Below are 18498 nucleotides of genomic sequence, written 5' to 3' on the forward strand. Positions count from 1 at the left end.
TTCTTTATTGGAGAGTATGTCATAATATTAATGTCTCTTTTCACAGTCGTTTCTATATTTTTAGTTCGTCTAGAAATAAGATCATATTCCAATTTAAGTTACATTATTTATTTTTGTTATAAGTTTGTTATTTTTTAACCTTATTTTCTTTTATTAATTTTTAAACTTTAGTTAATTAACTCCTTTTTAATTATGCTGTTTATTGCTTTTAAAACAGAAAAATCACTTTTTAAAAATCGTTTTAATCTATATAAATAAAACAGACGTATGTGTATCTTTGTGGAGATATTTAGCTAATAAACTCTTAAACTACTGGTCACATAACACTGAAATTAGCAGGAAATAGTAATCATACACCAAGTATGGTTTATAATGAGTAAAATCTTTGTTTGGATGAATAAAGTGTACAGAAATATGTTAGCAAGTTGAAATACAAACTGTTCATTTCAATTAGCTGACATATTTCTATTACTTGTGCACATGTACAAATTCAAAGGTAGCTTGAAGTGGTTTAATTTAAAATCTTGTCTTGTGATAGCTCAAACTATAAGGAACATGGTTAGAGTGCTAAATGTTTTGGTTTTGGCACCCAAGTCATTTTTTTTTTTAACTTTGAAATCAGTATTATATATTAGGTACAATATAATATTCAATAGAAAATTGGTTCTGTAATAATATGAAATCTGCAGAAATTTAAGCGTATTTTATGATATGGCAAAGTTGGGCGCCCATTGCTAGTCTGAAATAACAAGCATTATTTAAATATAATTTAGGAAAATGTTATGAAAAATTAAGAAAAAAAAAACCCAAACTCTTAATTTCTGCTCAATAGTTATACCTATTAATGTTGTCAACACAATGTCATTTATTCTTCCAAGTAGTTATGGAAATATACTTTGAAAATTTCAACATTCCATTTTAAAATGTAACAAAAATAATGATAAAGAAATGATTTCACATTTTTATTTAAATCCTAAAAGATAACAATTTTTTGTGATAAAAATATAATTAAAAAATTGATTTGTTCTTCATAAAATAATTATTATTCAAAAATGTTATTTTAAAAATCTACACATATAATTCTCCTTTTTCTGTAAACTCTATGATAATAGGTTTTAAATAATAGTAAAGATATTTTCTTTGTTAATCTCTATTTAAAGATAAATATATGTATATGTTTACATATTTGTATCTACAGGATTAACCTGTAAACTAATTAACCGATCATTACTAATTTTGGAACACAGGTGCTTAAGGGTCATAATGATGGATAGGATTATTTAAACAGGAGTTATAGGGTGTATAAGAGCACAGCCTACCATTTGAACATTTAAATTTCCATTAAATTTTATCCAGTTATTAGACACCAATTAAGCATAATTTGCTAATTTTTAGTTTATTTTTGAGACCGGTTAAGTGTATGCCTTATATTTTAGAGATTTTATAGAACCAAAAGCTTTTAAGGCATTTTGATCCAAATTGGAATGAAGATTCTAGACATAAGGCTTAGTATCAATATGTTGATTTGAATCTTTGTAAGAAAACATAAAAGTAGTGTAAAGTTGTTTTCTTTGAGAATTAATTTTACACTTTCTAGAATGTGTAATATACTGTATGTATTTAAAAATACATTTATATGCACATTAATGTTTGATTTATTTGCAGTAGTTTGCATTGACATTTATAAGGTGTTAGACAAATTTGACAGTTTTTGGAAAGGAAAGATTTAAAATTTTTGTTAATAATATATTCTCAAAATTCAAAATACACTTTTTAGAGAGTATTTTGCAGAATGCAACTCTCTCAAAGAAATCACCTCAAAGCTCCACCAGGGCTTCCAAGTGGGTCTTTGAGTATTCAGCTTTCAATGACTTTTGAGGGATGCTGAACACTAATTTGATCCTGGCAATTAGCTTGTCCTTTGTGTTGCAAGAAATACAGTTGATGTCATCTCAACTGCACCTCAGACATAATAATAGTTTTTGGAGGTTGCAATCAGGAGAGTTGGAGGTGGAGTCAAATGTTGAGATTGCTGAAGTTGTGGAAGTTCTCAGACACTTGCTTCTGGCTGTCCCGAAAGTCAGAGTTGGAGCTTAATCTTGTCAGATGTATGATCTTTTCACCCAGTACTTGACAACAGTGGGCAGCAACTCTGTATAGCCATGTGAATTTAGTCTTACATTCTTTTCAAAAATGTGAGGCAACATGATGTAGCCTTTTCTGAAAATGCGCTCAAAGATTATCACAGTTTCAGGCTAGCTACCTAATGTTCTGTGTGTTTTGCAAATGGTCCCAAGAAGAACCAGAGCATCCCTAGCTCGACTGGATACTTGGCTGTTTAGGAATTTCATGGCTTTTGTTAGGTAATTAATTCTCTACAGCACTGAAAGTGAGTAATCGATCATTACAACTCTTTCATGAAGAGTATCAAAAATCTTTGTTCAATGCTTTCTTCACAATTGCAAATCAATGCCCATTTCTCATGAGACTCTGCATTGATTTACCTGAATCTAACTGCATTTTTTTTTTTTTTTGCAGCTTGTTGAGCAATTTTGTTGTATAAACAGAATGCATTCTCTTATCCTTTCTCTTAGCCTTTGCTTTTACATTGCTGTTGTAATTCTTAAGCTCATATTTCATGAGCGACAAGTAATTCAAGAAGCACTGGGCTGTAGTTAAGATTTCTAAAATTTTTAATCTGGTATAAATCATGATAATGCAGATTGCTCTTTCAATGTTTTCGTGCTTTGTTGTTATCCAGTCTCGAGCTCTCCAAACCCACTAATATCATCCAGGAACAGTTATGTGCTGCACTTTACTGCTATTAAATACTTCAAATGGTTCTGGAATGAAAGAATATAAAAATAAGGATTAATTATTTCTTGAACACTGTAAAGTTAGAAATGTTAAAATAACTGCATACAAACATTGTGAAATAAAACTGCTAAGCAAAAATATATGCTTAAATTTGTCACAAACATTCAATCGATTTTGCTACTGATCAACTCTGGGTTTTTATGCTTTTTTTTTTTTTTTCTTAAATAATTTTTAATTTAAAAATTGAATGCTATTTTGCTGATCATGTAAAATAAGAACTATCCAGATATTTTGTCGGTTTAAAAAAAAATTTTTTTTTTTTTTAAAAAAGAATTTTTAAATCGATAAAAGTAAAAATTATTTTTTTATAAAATTATCCTTACACACGATAATTATACAATATATATAGTATAACACTAATTTACGACACTCATAGCAAAAATTACTAGTGACAAGGTCGATAGCCATTAGTCGCGTGCTCTCGTGTAATAAATGAATGCGTGAATGTGGGATTGACATGAAATTCTTAAAGATAAACTAAAATGACCGAAAAATGGGCTGAAATGACTTAAATAAATAAAAAGTAAATGACTTAGAATGACTTTAATGAACTTAAGGATGAATTGAATGACCTTAAGAATGACTTGAATGCTTAAAAAATAACTGGAATCCTTCAAAAACAACTTGAATGATCTGGAGAATGACTTGAATGGCTTTGAGACTGGTTGTAAAGTGGGTGATCATTTTACATCAAATTAATACAGAAAAGTGATCCCCACTTTATATCACAATAAGTACAGCATGTAAGAACAGATACTACACTTTGATCTTGGCCAAAAGGCCAAGAAAAGCTGTATTTATTTGCTCTCCCAGCGAGCAAATTAGGCACAAGGCCGATTTTTAATGTGAGGAGTGAAGGGGAAATGGGGACCAACTATCCGGGGAGTAGGGGAGTTGGATAGTGACAATTGGTATGAAGGGTTGCCCCTACATTGACCAAGGTCTTATATGTGGGGTTTCCCTCACATATGGTCTTTGCTTGCAGTATCTGCCAGAACAGATGGTATTTATTTGCTCCCCCACTGAGCAAATTAGGCACAAAGCCGTTTTTAATGTGAGGTAAAAACCAGCTCCCCAAAAAGGGGGCACTCTGGTTACCAAAAATAATAATTGTCCCAGTATAGAGGGTTTCCCCTCCATTGACTGGTACAAATTATTTTAAGTGCAGCATCTGCCAGAACAGATGGTATTTATTTGCTCCCCCACTGAGCAAATTAGGCACAAGGCCGTTTTTAATGTGAAGTAAAAACCAGCTCCCCTAAAAGGGGTCACTCTGGTTACCAAAAATAATAATTGTCCCAGTATAGAGGGTTTCCCCTCCATTGACTGGTACAAATTATCTTAAGTGCAGTATCTGCCAGAACAGATACTACACTTTGATCTTGGCCAAACAGCGAAGAAAAGCTTAAAAAGCTAAGAACAGTATCTATTAATAGACCATTGATCTTAACCAAAAAGACCAAGCACAAAAGTGTTATGGACAGACCGACCAACCGACCGACGGAGTGACTTATAGAGTCGCTTGCACGCAACTAAAAACTACTGAAATGAAATTAATTGGTCCTCTGATTTATTGGAGAGGGACATATGTTTTCAGTGACTTCCGTCCGGCCGTTAGTCCAGACGATTACCAGATAATCATTCATTAGTTTTTCCTGAAATTTTGCCACAAATTATATTTCATTAAAAAGACATGCACAGGAGCTCAAAAGAGGTAAAAAAAAAAAAAAAAAATGCCTCAAAATGGCCAAAAATGACATTTTTTGCCCTATAACTTTTGAACTATCCATTAGATTTTTCGGAAACTTGGCCAAAATATGGAGCCCAGATATAAATCCAGTATGGGTGATCTTGGCAAAATTCTGGTTCGCGTCCCCGAGGACTTTCAGTGCTAAAAACGCCCCTTTTTGTTGCTCTTTTTTTCATATTTTTCAACAAAAACTTGATATGTGTGACTATATTGTGTTTTTTCACGGTGGGCAACACAAATATATATGCCTGAAATTGAACCATTTATCCATTTACACTGGGATTTTGCCCCGAAGCATTTGATCCATCCATTAGATTTCCCTGAAACTTGGCAAAAATGTGGAGGCCATTGTTCGTAATATAAATTTAGTATGGGTGACCCTGGCAAAATTTTGGTTCGCATCCCTCTGGAACTTTTAGAGCTAAAAAAAATGTCTTTTTGTAACTCTTTTTTTCATATTACTCAAAAACTTGATATGTATGTCTATATAGTATTTTTCCATGGCACTGACTTCAAATATACATGTCTTAAGGCATGAACCTGCACCGTTTGTTCATTTTCACTGGGATTCGATGTTCCCAGGAACTGAAAAGGGTCACAAATTCCTCAAAAAAATGACACTTTTTATACAAAAACTTTTTCCCCATCCATTAGATTTTTCTGAAACTTGGCGAAATGTGAGGGTAACGTTGGCCCTTCACACTTCTCACATTCATCATTTGTTCACTATTTTTTGTGGAATCATGTAACATGCAGCACCAGAGGGGGACCACGCACGCGCGGCTTGTTCATCGTAATTTTTACTCTATGTTGAAGAGGAAAAATCAAGGTTTAAGTCACATATAAACATTTATTTTACACTAAATAAAATAAACAAAATTTGATTTGAACGTCACAAAATAACCAAAACATAAAAAATGAGAAATTAACATACCATTGCAGATATATGAAAAACAAATCTTATAAAACATTAAAAATATAAAAAACTTAGTACATACAAATATATATTATATCTTTTTAAAGTTTTTGTTCAATCATTATTCAAGTGAAATATAATATTCAAGTGAAGTGAAGAATGGCATTTGGAATAGACATCCTAAACTCCCTATGCTAAGAATGGCTTTCGGAATACACCACTAACATCCTGATTTTAAAAACAGCTTTGGAGTAGACTTTTTGCTTGGGGTGGGGTAGACTTTTTGCTTGGGGTGGGGTAGAAAAATAATTCCCTCAAATTTAACCATGATAATCATTGTCAGCATACCTATGTGCGGATGCAAAAAAAAAAAAAAAAAAAAAAAAATTGGAATGGCAGTGTCAGGAGGAGAGAAGATTTGCTTGTCGCACATGTGTACCAACCTGGCAATCAGTGAATTACAGTGCATAATGAAGGTATATCTCTATAAGTACTTGTCTCCATAAAATTTGAATGAGATTTTCTTAATCAGCATAGTCAAAAATCTACTAAGGTCGTCATTTCAAAGAAAATTGTGGAGGTAAATGTACAAATTTACCTTCCACCCATAAAAATAAAGAAAGTTAGCGTGTGCACAATGTAGAGAATCCTGTAGATAATATTGCTGAAACATTAATTTTTAATTAGGCAACAATCGTAATAGATTGCATAGGTTTAAATAAAGTATATTTAAATAAAATACATAAAAAAAACGTAACTATGTCTGAAAAAATATAATTAATTACTGAAACAAATGTTACAAAGCGAGCGAGAGAGGAAATAAATGTTTGCTGTTTTTTCTTTGGCATCGTGGTGGAGAAATATAAAAAGAGGGCGAACGAGAGAGTTGGGAAGAATATATACAGAGAGAGATAAGGTGAGAGAGAGAAAGAGAGAGAAAATAAAAACTTATGCCGTTAAATGTAAGAAAATGAACAGTAATTTACTCAGGGCAGAAGTAGGTATCATTGCGATGCCATATTTGAATGGTACATTAGTGTTTGTTTAGCATGTGAATACCATTAATCCAGAATATAAGAATGATCAGAGGTTAGCCAATCAGATTGAGTGGAATTAGTCTGAGGAGAAGTTATTATTTTTGAATCAGAAGAGGGAAAGATTATGTTATGTCTAGGAGTTTATGATCCAGTTATGAAGGGTGAACCCCCATATCTGTTAAAAGTGCAGAATTCCTCCCACTGATGACTGGGGGGGGGGTAGTAGTAGTAGAACTTGATATTTAGAGGGAAAAATAGGAGCTACTTCTGCTAATGATGGTTGCAATTGTGATGTTGCTTCTAGTATGTAATGTAGAATTTTATTATAACGACTAAATGTGTCTAAAATGGCATTCTAAAGTTACATAAGATAGTGGCTAATAGTTTAGGCATAATAAATTTGTATGTGGCATCTGTTGTTGCAAACCTACAGTACTTTGGTCCAGAGGGAAATTTCTGCAATCAAAATATTATATACTAGCAGTTCAGTCCGGCTTTACTCAGACCCTATATACTGTTCATAACTTTATGTGCATATATATATATATATATATATATATATATATATATATATATATATATATATTCAAAAGTTTGACTCGTGTCCAGGTAACCTACATCTAATATTTCAAGTGTTTAGATACAAAATTGGCGGAGAAGTTTGAAAGAGTCAACTATTTCAACTTTGACCTCTTGGCAACCAAATTATTGTCTAAAAACTGGTTAAAACTCTGCTGCATGTCTGAATACCCTACATGTTAAATTTCAAATGCTTAAACCCAAAATTTGCTGAATATTGTGCTAGAAGGTCAAATCTTTTTAACTTTAACTCCTTTGTAACTAAAATATCGGCCAAGATCCGATTAAAAAGCTTGCCTTATGTCTGAATACACTTTATGTAAAATTTCAAATGTTTAGACCAAAAATTGGCTGAGTAATTTGGTAGAGACTGCAAAGGTCAAATTTTTTTAAACTTTGACCCCAATTTTGACCCCTTAACATTCATTGTTTTGGGCTCAAATCAAATTAAAAAGTTTGATCCATGTCCAAGTATTCTACATCTAAAATTGCAAGGGTTTAGACCCAAAATTTCCAGAAGAGTTTGATAGTTTTCAAAGGTCAAATCATTAAGCTTTAACCCCTTAACAGCCAAATTTCTGGTTGAAAACTGATTAAAAAGATTTTTCCAAATCTCAATACCTCTTATGTCAAATCTCGAGTCTGTAGACTGAAAATTAAAAGTAATTTAGTAGGGAAATGTACACACACACAGACACACATTAACAATTTCACTTTTATAGATATATAGATGGAGATTAACAGATTATAAAACATGCCGTGCACAAAGAAATTTAATTAGCTCTTAATTCATAATTGTTTCAGTTACTTGGTTTAGAAATTATATTTTCATTCTGATAAAAGAAACGAGTAACGCTACAATTTTTATCAGCAATGTGTGAAAAAATTACTGCATCATCAGCCTTTCGTAGAAAAATGTTATTCACATTTGATTTCTAAATATATTTTTTAATTATTTACTATTTAAAATCGGCATCGATTTAATTTTTTTTTTCTTATTAATAGTAAGATTGTCTGTTTATTCATAAGTTTTAAGACTGAATCTCCACATTTTTTTTTCATGAATCTTGAAATATGCAGTCATTAAGAATGAATGAGATAATTTCGGAAATCGTTTGAAATTTTACAGGTAAAAACTGTAAATAATAATTTTTTAAAATTTCATAAAACTTAAATTTAATATATTTATCAACTTATTTTTTTCTGAAAAATCAATAAAAATCGAATAAATTGGCAACGTTTGTAACTCCAAATTAAATATATTTCATTTCATCATTTCAGTATATTTATTCTGATAAGATCGCCTGGGTGGGAAAACAAAATATGAGAATTCTTTTTGTATATTATTTTATTTCAGTTTATATCTAGTTCAGCCCTCTTTTTTTTTTTTTTTTTAATGTCTGTCAAAAAGTTAACGAAATTGATCAATTATTTGATTTTTGAGAAAATTTTAAAAAATCGCGTTGTTATTGTTTATGTCAAAATATGTAGAAATAACATGCAGTTCCAATGTTCCCGTTTTTAGCGTTTTGCGGAATTTTTTGAAAATTTACCGGTTTTATTATGGAGAGTACAAATAAAGAGATTTTTTAAAGATTCTTTTTTCTTGAAAATACTGCAATTACAATTAATTACAATAAATCAATTTTATTTTACAAGTTTTTACTGTTATTTGGTATGGGGGTTGAAAATTTCGCCCTTATTATGGTCATACCTACAATATATACAATAACTATTATACTATTATAAACAAAATGAAGTTTTTAAGAACTACTTAAAAAGTTTTTCTTTTAATATGTGATGAAAATAAAATTGTTCTGAACTTATTTATTGACCATTCAATTGATAACTTGAAAACAGGTAAAACAATCTTGAATTTGGTTCTGTCAAAAAACTGCTTTCATTTATTGAGCACCTCAAAAATAACCATTTTTATAAATGCCAATAATCATACCAGGGGAAGGCACTCTTGAAAGATTTATCTCCCTTAAAACTCAGATTCACAGAAAGATTCACATAAAAGAAATAAATCGTTTTTTTTCAGAGGAAGCTATTCTTAAAATTAAAATAAGATTTGTCTCCTTTAAATGTCACCAAAATGTCTTTTCAAATATTTGTTCGAAGGTGTTGTAACAGTATTTTTTTCCTACGTAAAATAAAAGTATAAAACTATTTATTTTTAAACAGATGTTTTCGATTAGTTCATATTTAAATGGAAATATTTTATTGCAAAGAATATTTTCTTTCAATTATCTCCACCATGGCTTACTATAATAATATCTATAGTAAGCCATGTCTCAACCTATTTTTAGTTTTTTTTTTTGAAGAATCGATATGTATTTACAAAAACGAGAAAAATGTGAATTTGTTTTGGCATAGAAATTAAGAAAACATTTTTCAGTAGCCAGTTAATTAAACTTGACTTTTCCTTTAGAAAAAAAAAAGAAAAAAGTGGCTATTAGAATTTAATATTCGATTCATATATTTTCCAAATGTCCTTCTTGGAAGGCTTTGTGCCATTAAGATTTATATTATGGACCATATGTTCACTCCAATCGAGATTAGATATTGTCAAATTTATATGCAAAATTGATCATCTATTGTAATTTATAAAATAATTTTTTAGGCGATTACATATAAATACACTGAAAAAATATAGCACAGTGTTAATTTACAATAATACCAAATCAATTGTTATAAATAAATAAAAATCTAAAAATAAGATCATCTCCATTTACAATTGCTATCCTAAAGTAAAAGAAAAGATCAAATTATTATCTCTACAAAATACTGTCTCCTCTATCATCATTTCTTAAACGTTATTATACAATAAAACGAAGATTAAAAAAAGAAAATATATTACAAAATTAATCCCACCACGAGGAATTTCTATTTGAATAATAAGATGGTCATTTTAATTTTATGTGATGGGAGAATGAAATACTTTGTGATCCTCTGAAATTTTGAAGTATTTCAATCTAATTAAGTCATTTGTGGCTATTATTATTATATTATATTATTATTATTATTAACAAATCCTCATTAAGTTTTAAGATATTTACATTCAGTAATTTTATACAGATTAAAACACTACCTTAAAAATAGTTACATATTTAGAAAAGCCATAGAAGGTTAACACAACATAATAAGTGGAAATATGCCAGTGTTGAGAAGGAAAACAAAACTGAAGTGATTTTTATTTATTATTTTTTTAGTAAATTTTACTCGATTTAATCACAACTTTTACACAATGATATGTGTGTAGCTGTTGTGATAAAATGCCTTAAAACATTGTTACAAACCTGATTTTGTGCAGTCTGTAGTGTCCGGTGGTAGATGAAAAGAATAAAGAAAAAAAAAGGATACTGTTTCTCTTTATGTTTGCGATCTTGTCACCTCATATGCAAGTGAGATGCTTCCTGTCTAAATAAAAATCCTGATATTTCAGAGATTAGCATCAATTTTGGATTTGGGAGTTTTGGAGTAGCATGTTTTGACAGTAGTGTGTTGAATTTAACCACAGAAATTGTTAACTAGTAGTACAGCATAGTTAATAATCCATTTGGTATAGTATGGAGTAGTTAACACTTAATTATGTATCCATAACTGTTTTTTGTAATATTTTTATATAAAACCTCCTTATAAATTAGTGAGTGTTTCAAATCTCCTGAAACTTATGTGGCATTAAACACTTGTAATGTTTTGCATTGTTTTATTGCAGTAAATGTGACTATGATCCTGCAGCAAATAGACATAAAAACTTTTAATTATAAAATAATTCCTATTAAATTTATTTTAATTAATTTGTGTTATTCTAAAAAAATATATTAGTTTATCCCAATGTAAGAATTCAAAATTACATCGGTTAGTTTTAATTTTTTAAATTAAATATTTAATATTAAATTGGTGAGCAGAATGAAAGGTGAAAAGGTATAATTTTCTAGTGAATTATATCCTTTGAAATATTTAAACATTTAAGTATCTGTTAGCTTGATATTTAAATTTTCTAATTTTATTTTTTTTATTGTTTTATAGTTGATAGCAATTCTATTTATTAATTGTATTAAGATGTGATAATTTTATTTTGTATATTGTTAATAATTAATTGTAAATCTACTAGTACTAGTAGTATTTAGGATCATCTCTAATTATAAGTCTATCTATTCATATTACTAAGTATGTTATTCAAGATCATATATTTTCATTTAATCTTTTATTTTTTTAATCTATATAGTAAATGTCTTATTCTAACACAATAATAAGAGCAAATGTAAAGTTGCCAAATTTCAATGATGTTTTAAAGAATTAGTATTAAAATTGTTTTGTTGAATGCAGAAAGATAACGAGTAAACCAACAAGAACATTCCCATAATTTCATACAAGAGAAGAACAGAAAATTGCATTTTAGATTAATACAGCTGATCAAAATTATAAGACTATTTTTTTTTTTTTTTTTTTTTTTACACAGTGATCACCACTTATCAAGGCCCGGAAGCCACTCAGGGATAAGGGTTATTGCAAGTACATTACGTTAGTGTGGAGATTTGATGAAGTGTTTACTTAAGGGGGTGGTTCATTAGGAATTTGTTAACATTGGACTTAAAGACATCTAAGTTGTAGTCCGGTGGGAAGCAGGCAGACGGCCACAGGCATGCCGTTCTAAAAAAGAAGCTTTGTTCATGGAATCCGCGTTTTGATTTAGGCACAGATATAGAGTGGGGGAAATTTTTCACAGTGGATTCAGCTAGATGGGTGTTTTTCGTGAAAGATTGGCGAGGGGGGACCAGAGATTGGAGTTCAGAGGAGCACCTGCCATGGAAATAATGATAAAACAAGGATAGGCTCGCAACGTCTCTTCTGTGGGAGAGAGGTTGCAGGGTAGAGAAAAGGGCATCCCCCACTAAGCCACGAAGTCTATTTTGTACTCTGTTAAGGCAGGATAGGCTATTTTTAGCAGCTCCTACCCAGATATGGCAACAGTATTCCATCCTTGGACATACTTGGCTTTTATATAGATAGAGAATTGCATCAGAAGTGAGATATTTTCTGGAGCGGTAGAAGGATCCCACCATCTTTCCAGCGATCTTGGCAACAGACTTGATGTATGTGTTCCATTTCAGATCAGGAGTAAAGGTCAAACCCAGAAGCTTGTCAAAACACGGGGCCTTACCCAGACGAGAGCCATCCATCACAATTGATGCCAGATGGGGATCAGAGCGTTGATGATGTAAGGATAGGAGTTTGGTTTTGGATGCATTAAAGGTAACAGCTACATCTTCCCCCACTGAACCACGCGCTCGAGATCAGAGGAGAGAGAATCAGCCTTTGATGTGTTGCCGTAGATGGTCGTGTCATCAGCATAGATGTCAACGAATGATTTAAGTATGTGTTTAGGGAGGTCATTGATGTAGATCAGGAAGAGAGTTGGGCCTAGGATTGACCCCTGAGGGACTCCAGCATTTATATTGCAGGCCTCCGATTTTTGTCCATCTACCACTACTCTTATGAGCCTATCGGAGAGAAATGATTTAATGATTGAGAAAACATTTCCAGTTATACCGTAGCTGGAAATCTTGTGAAGTAGACCCTTATGCCATACCTTGTCGAAGGCCTTTGATATGTCAAGAGCAATTGTCCTAGAAAGGAAGCCTTTGTCAAGAGATTCACTAATCCTGTGAGATATAACCGTCAGCACATCTGCGGTAGATCTTGCAGAGCGGAAACCATATTGTGTGTCACTAAGAAGGTTATTCCTGCTGAGGTGGTTGACTATTTCTCTATTTAATATGGATTCCAGCAACTTACTCATAACACACAGGAGACTTATTGGTCTGTACTGAGAGGGAGATGACTTATCACCTGAATTCTTAAATACAGGGCAAACTGATGAGGTCTTCCCGGGAGTCGGAAAGCACTTCTCCTTAAGGCAGCGCTTAAATAGTTTCGTAAGTATGGGAGCAAGTTCTGGTTGAAGCTTTTTTAACACTATAATTGGGATGCCATCAGAGCCAGTTGCTTTACTGGAATCTAGGTTCTTGATTAGCTTGGCGACCTCATGCACGGATATTTGTATGTTACCTAGCTTGTTCTGTGTTATAGAAGGCATTATGGGGAGTTGATGGCCTTCGTCGCATAGGGTAGAATTAGCTGCAAAGTTCTTTGCAAATAGTTTGGCTTTGTCTGACGCTGACGAGATGACTATCACACAAATTTATAAATAACTTTAAAAAGAACGAAGTGAAAACAATTTGATAGATAGCATATCCTCTATTTTTATTAATTACTTATAAAACCTTTACTTGGGCATGCTACCTACAAGCTTTTGTAAAAGTTCTGTCAGAATTATGCACCAAGAATCAAGAATTAAACACAGCCTCACTAAGATCTTCTTTGGTATAAAATTGGGTCCCATCTTTATACGCTTCCTTTGCTATCGATTCTCAAAGATTTTCTATCTGGTTTAGATCTGGAGAACAAGGAGGATAAGTCAAGAGTTGAATATTATCACCATGAAAGAACTCTTTTGAATTGTCTGCATTACGCATTGCATTATCTTGTTGGAAAATACAGTTTTGTCCACACAACCTATGGCAATCAGTTAGGATGGAAGCACATTCAAGAATTGCAACATATCCAAAAGACATTTGGCCACCTTCCAGCAGCTGCAACTCGAGGATTCCCTTGAAACAGAAAGCACCCTACACCATCTATGATCCTCATCCGCTGTGCTGTAGAGAATAAGTTTCATTTAGAATATCTTTGCAGCGCACATAGTGCTAAAAACCACCAGAACCATCAAAGTTAAATTTCTTTTCAATAGAAAACACTAATTGCTTCCACTTTTCAATATCTAGTTTGATAATCTTCAGCAAATTGTAGGTGGGAGATTTTATGGCAAGAGAAATGACATAGCTTTAGCAACCTTTTTATTTTTCTAAACCTCTTTTTGTTTAAATGCCACCAAATTCTTCTGGAAACTACAATCTGCATCGATATTAGACTTCATTTGTATAGAAATTATGTTTGAGTTTTTCTTAACCTCTGTCATTACTCATTTGTCACGAGTAGGAATGATTTTCTTGGGAGGACCAGTGGATTTTTTTGTTGCATATTCATTGGGATTTCTTAAGTTTTTGACAGTACTCACAATACTATTAAATTCACTTGCAATTGCTCTGTGTGAAAGGGAACAAACACCAATATTAAGTGTGGTCTTATCGTTTTGACTATTTATATATTTTATCATTTATTTATACATTTTCCACTATTTAATTGCAAGTCTCTCTACAATTTTTTTCCTTATTCAGATTTACTTTTAATTCTTATTGTAATATGTGTGTGAGGTAATGTTTAAATATCTACTGAATTATAAATGATGAACTAAGTTCCAGTCTTCTATTAAATTCAGGATATAATCTAGAATAATTTAGACTTCCCTTATGCAAAGATTTCCAATGTGATTCTGTGGCCAAAATTTTAACTAAGATTGATGTGTTTGTGTTATTGCAAATGTTAAGATGCTTAAAAATATTGATGAGCTTTGTGTATGTTTCTTATTCTTGATGTGAGTGTGTAGGGGGGGTGTCTCGAAATGCTTCCCACATAAATTTGTTGCAAGTGATGCATTTTAATTTATAAACAGAAAATATGTGGTGGCAAATGTCTGTAGTATTCGTTGAACAGTTAACCAGAGTGCATAGTGTTGAGTTGTTACAGTCTTTGTGTGTAGCTTGTTGTCTCACTGATGGTCTGGAATGAGCTAACTCTTTTTTAAAAACCCTCAATTTTAATAGCCTTGTGAAATACTGTTGTGATTTTATCACAGACAGTTTTAAGAAGCAGGTGCTCAATGGTAAGTGTCACCTCCATTTTTCACAGTTCTTAAGCCGCTTAATCATGGTAGTGGGACATCGGTTGAACCCCAGCACCTGATGGAACTGTTTATTGCAGGTGGTTTTGTCTACTTCCTCACTGCATTTGTCCTGGATGTAGGCTATTTCATTTTACTGCATATCTTATTTTGGCTTGGAGGCGAGCTGACTTGTCATGGATAAAGATGTTTCAGCTGATGAGCTTCTTGTTCAATTTAATTATTGATGTTCCCTTCTAAAAATATGTAGTTGAAAGTTTAGCAGTGCTAGGAATCCAGGAAAATATTGAGGTGTTCAATGGTGAACTGTTTACATAAGTCTGCACTAGAAAACATTGAAGATATCATCAGTTTGTTCATGTAAGGATGAACTTTAATACTAAAAAGTGGTCAACTTACCTACTTAGAAATATTGCTGAGAAGTAGATGTTAAAGGTGTTGCATTCTAATCTATATATATATATGGCATGTAATTCCAAGAGACTAGATCTCACTAGTAGTTCTGTAATCTGTTTGTATAATTAATAATTGTAAAATTAGTTAATAAACTGAATGATAAAATGATATAATAAACCAAATTCATTTTTTAAAATCCAATTATAAAGCTAATTTGATAAGAAAAAAAAAATAAATGGGATACTTCAGAAATAAAAGTAAAAAAAGATTTTCAAACAATCCCAAAAAAATAAAAGATACAGCTAGTTTGTTTATTATACTAGTAATATAACTTTTTATAGAAGGTATATGAAAGTTATTCTGAAGTTTTATTGCTATTTTATTAACATTATCATAACATTATTTTACCTAGAGTTGAAGTGAAAATTGTAAATTCATACCTTCCTCTACTACCGTGTGTAACAGATACAATAGCACCAAAAGATTTAAAAAAAAAGTCATTATTTAAATTGGGATTTTGTCCATCTGTGAAAATTTTTTTTAGATCTAACAAATACATTGCAGAAATTATTGTTCTTTTGAGAAATAAAAATTTTACTTGCCACTATTTCAAAATGTTTTATTGCTTTAAACAATTTAAAAAAAAATTAATACATATATTGCATAACTTGTCTTGTTCCAAAATCTCGCAGATCTAAACTATTTATAGAAATAGAGAATATTGTATTAATAGTACAAGAATAATAAATTCCCAATAAATGTGGATGCCATAACTGTAAATCAAAACTAAAACTTTGAGATCTTTAGTCTGAGGTTATACCAACTGAACTCTTATGACTTCTTTTTTTATAAAGAGAGCTTAAAACATGGCATTAATAAAAGAATTATAGCTTTGGTATGATGTCATAGATTTTTGATGTATATCAAAACATGAATTCAGACGTAAGCGATAATAAAATAAATGTATGGGTAAACGTTATCATTAGTGTTGGAAATTTGTAACCACGCGGACGTGTGTATGGCAGTTGTATGGAAATGACTGAGCTGCGTTCGAAGTGACGATATGGCAAGAAAAAAGATTATAAAAAGAATGTGTGCAAAGACCAATGATCACATTAGAGAGACGTGGGTGACGTAACTGCCGAGATGAAAAGTCACACTTAGTGGGAGAAAGAAAGAATAAAGTATTTTTTTGTTATAACCTGAAACGGCGAGTTGAATAACTTTCCTCTTCCTTTTCATTGTTCCTTGCGATAGATTCTACAACATGTTGGGTCCCTACATGTTAACACGTGTGTAACATTACAAATTATTTTAATAGTGAAAAACTGTTTTGCTTTAACTACGTATTGTATGTAGTTTTTTCACAATTACATACAGCTGAAAGTATAGCTTATTAAAACATGTAAACAATGAGAGCATATTTTTGATTGTCCATAAAATAACTTTATGGACAATCAAAGAGTTCCTGAAAGAATGAGTCTAAGTATTAAAGGAAGGTCCTGAGTAAATGGGATAGGCATAGTGATGTATGTTGTGTTATTTGTTTCCTCACGGAAGCAAAATGTGACACAAGGTCGTTTTTAATGTGGGGGGGGGAACCAGCTCCTCAAAAAGGGGCATGCTGGCAGTAGGCAAAAATACAAATTGCCTTTTTACTTGGGGGTCATGGCTTATCAAGGTCCAAAGGCCACTCGAGAATAAGGGTTAATGGATATAACGTGGTAGTGAAGTAATCGTCAGTGATGTAAATTGGGTGGAATTTGTTTATTTATGAGGAAGACCTAACAGAACTTGTTTACATTGGATTTGAAGGCTACCATGTTGTATTCAGCTGGAAAGTATGCCAGCGGAACAGTGTTCAAAAGGCTGGCAGTTTTGCGAAAGAAGCTCTGTTCATGGAATCTGCGTCTACATTTAGGCACAGATAGAGAGTGGCGAAAATCATATATTGTGGTTTTAGCTAGTGGAATATTTTTTGTGAAAGTTTGGCAAGTGGGGACCATAGATTGGTGTTAAGATGAGCACTTACTATGAAAATAGTGATAGAGCAGAGACAGGCTGGCAATGTCTCTTCTGTGGAAAAGAGATTGCAGGGGAGAGATAAAGGCATCACCTACTAGGTTTCAAAGCCGGTTTTGAACTCTATCGTCAGGATAGGGCATGCTGAGTAGCTCCTGCCCAGATGTGGCAACAGTACTCCCTTGTAGAACACACCTGGCTCTTATACAGATAGAGGATTTCTTCGGGAGTGAGATACTTTATGGAGCGGTAGAGTGATCCAACTATCTTTCCAGTGATCTTGACAACCGATTTGATGTATGTTTTCCATTTCAGATCAGGAGTGAATGTTAGTCCTAGAAGCTTGTTAAGACATGAAGCTTCCCCAAGACTAGATCCATTCATTTCAATTGGGACATGGTGGGGATCAGAGCGATTATGATGAAAGGGGAGACACTTGGTTTTCAATGCATTAAAATTAACTAACCACCTTTTTCCTCATTGCATCACATTCTCAAGATCAGAAGAGAGTGAATCAGAAAGATCTTTGTCATTGCCTGCCTTTGAAGTGTCATCATAGATTGTGTCATCTGCATAAATGTCTACGAATGACCTAAGAATGTGATTTGGGAGATCACTGATGAAGATCAGGAAGAGAGTTGGCCCAGGATGGAACCCTGAGGGACACCAATGTTAATACAGTGAGTTTCTGATTTTTGCCCATCAACAACTACTCTTATAAAGCTATCCGAGAGAAAGGATTTTATAACTGAGAGGACATTCCCAGCTATTCCATCGCTGATGATCTTGTGAAGTAGGTCTTTATGTCACACTCTATCAAAAGCTTTTGATATGTCAAGAACTATTGCTCTAGAGACAAAGCCTCCATCGAGCGATTCGCTAATACTATGTGATATAAACATTAGTACATCAGCCATAGATCTTGCAGAATGGAAACCATATTGCATGTCACTGAGCAGATTATTTTTGCCAAGGTGGTTGACTAATCTGTTCAGCACAGATTCCAGCAACTTACTCATAATGCACAGGAGACTGATTGGTCTGTACTGAG

At 32.3% G+C, this 18498-nt stretch overlaps 1 protein-coding gene and 1 pseudogene across 2 annotated transcripts in view; one reads left to right on the forward strand and one right to left on the reverse strand.

Annotated features, from left to right (window-relative positions):
- Window positions 1-18498, forward strand: part of LOC145287850 (coiled-coil domain-containing protein 39-like) — a 2493216-nt gene that overhangs the window by 24591 nt on the left and 2450127 nt on the right. The gene's annotated exons all lie outside the window — the stretch shown is intronic.
- Window positions 3549-3670, reverse strand: LOC145288341 (U2 spliceosomal RNA; annotated as a pseudogene).

This window comes from Euprymna scolopes, chromosome 11 (genome assembly GCF_053919585.1).
Source record: "Euprymna scolopes isolate OS-2025 chromosome 11, ASM5391958v1, whole genome shotgun sequence".
NCBI classification, from domain to species: domain Eukaryota; kingdom Metazoa; phylum Mollusca; class Cephalopoda; order Sepiida; family Sepiolidae; genus Euprymna; species Euprymna scolopes.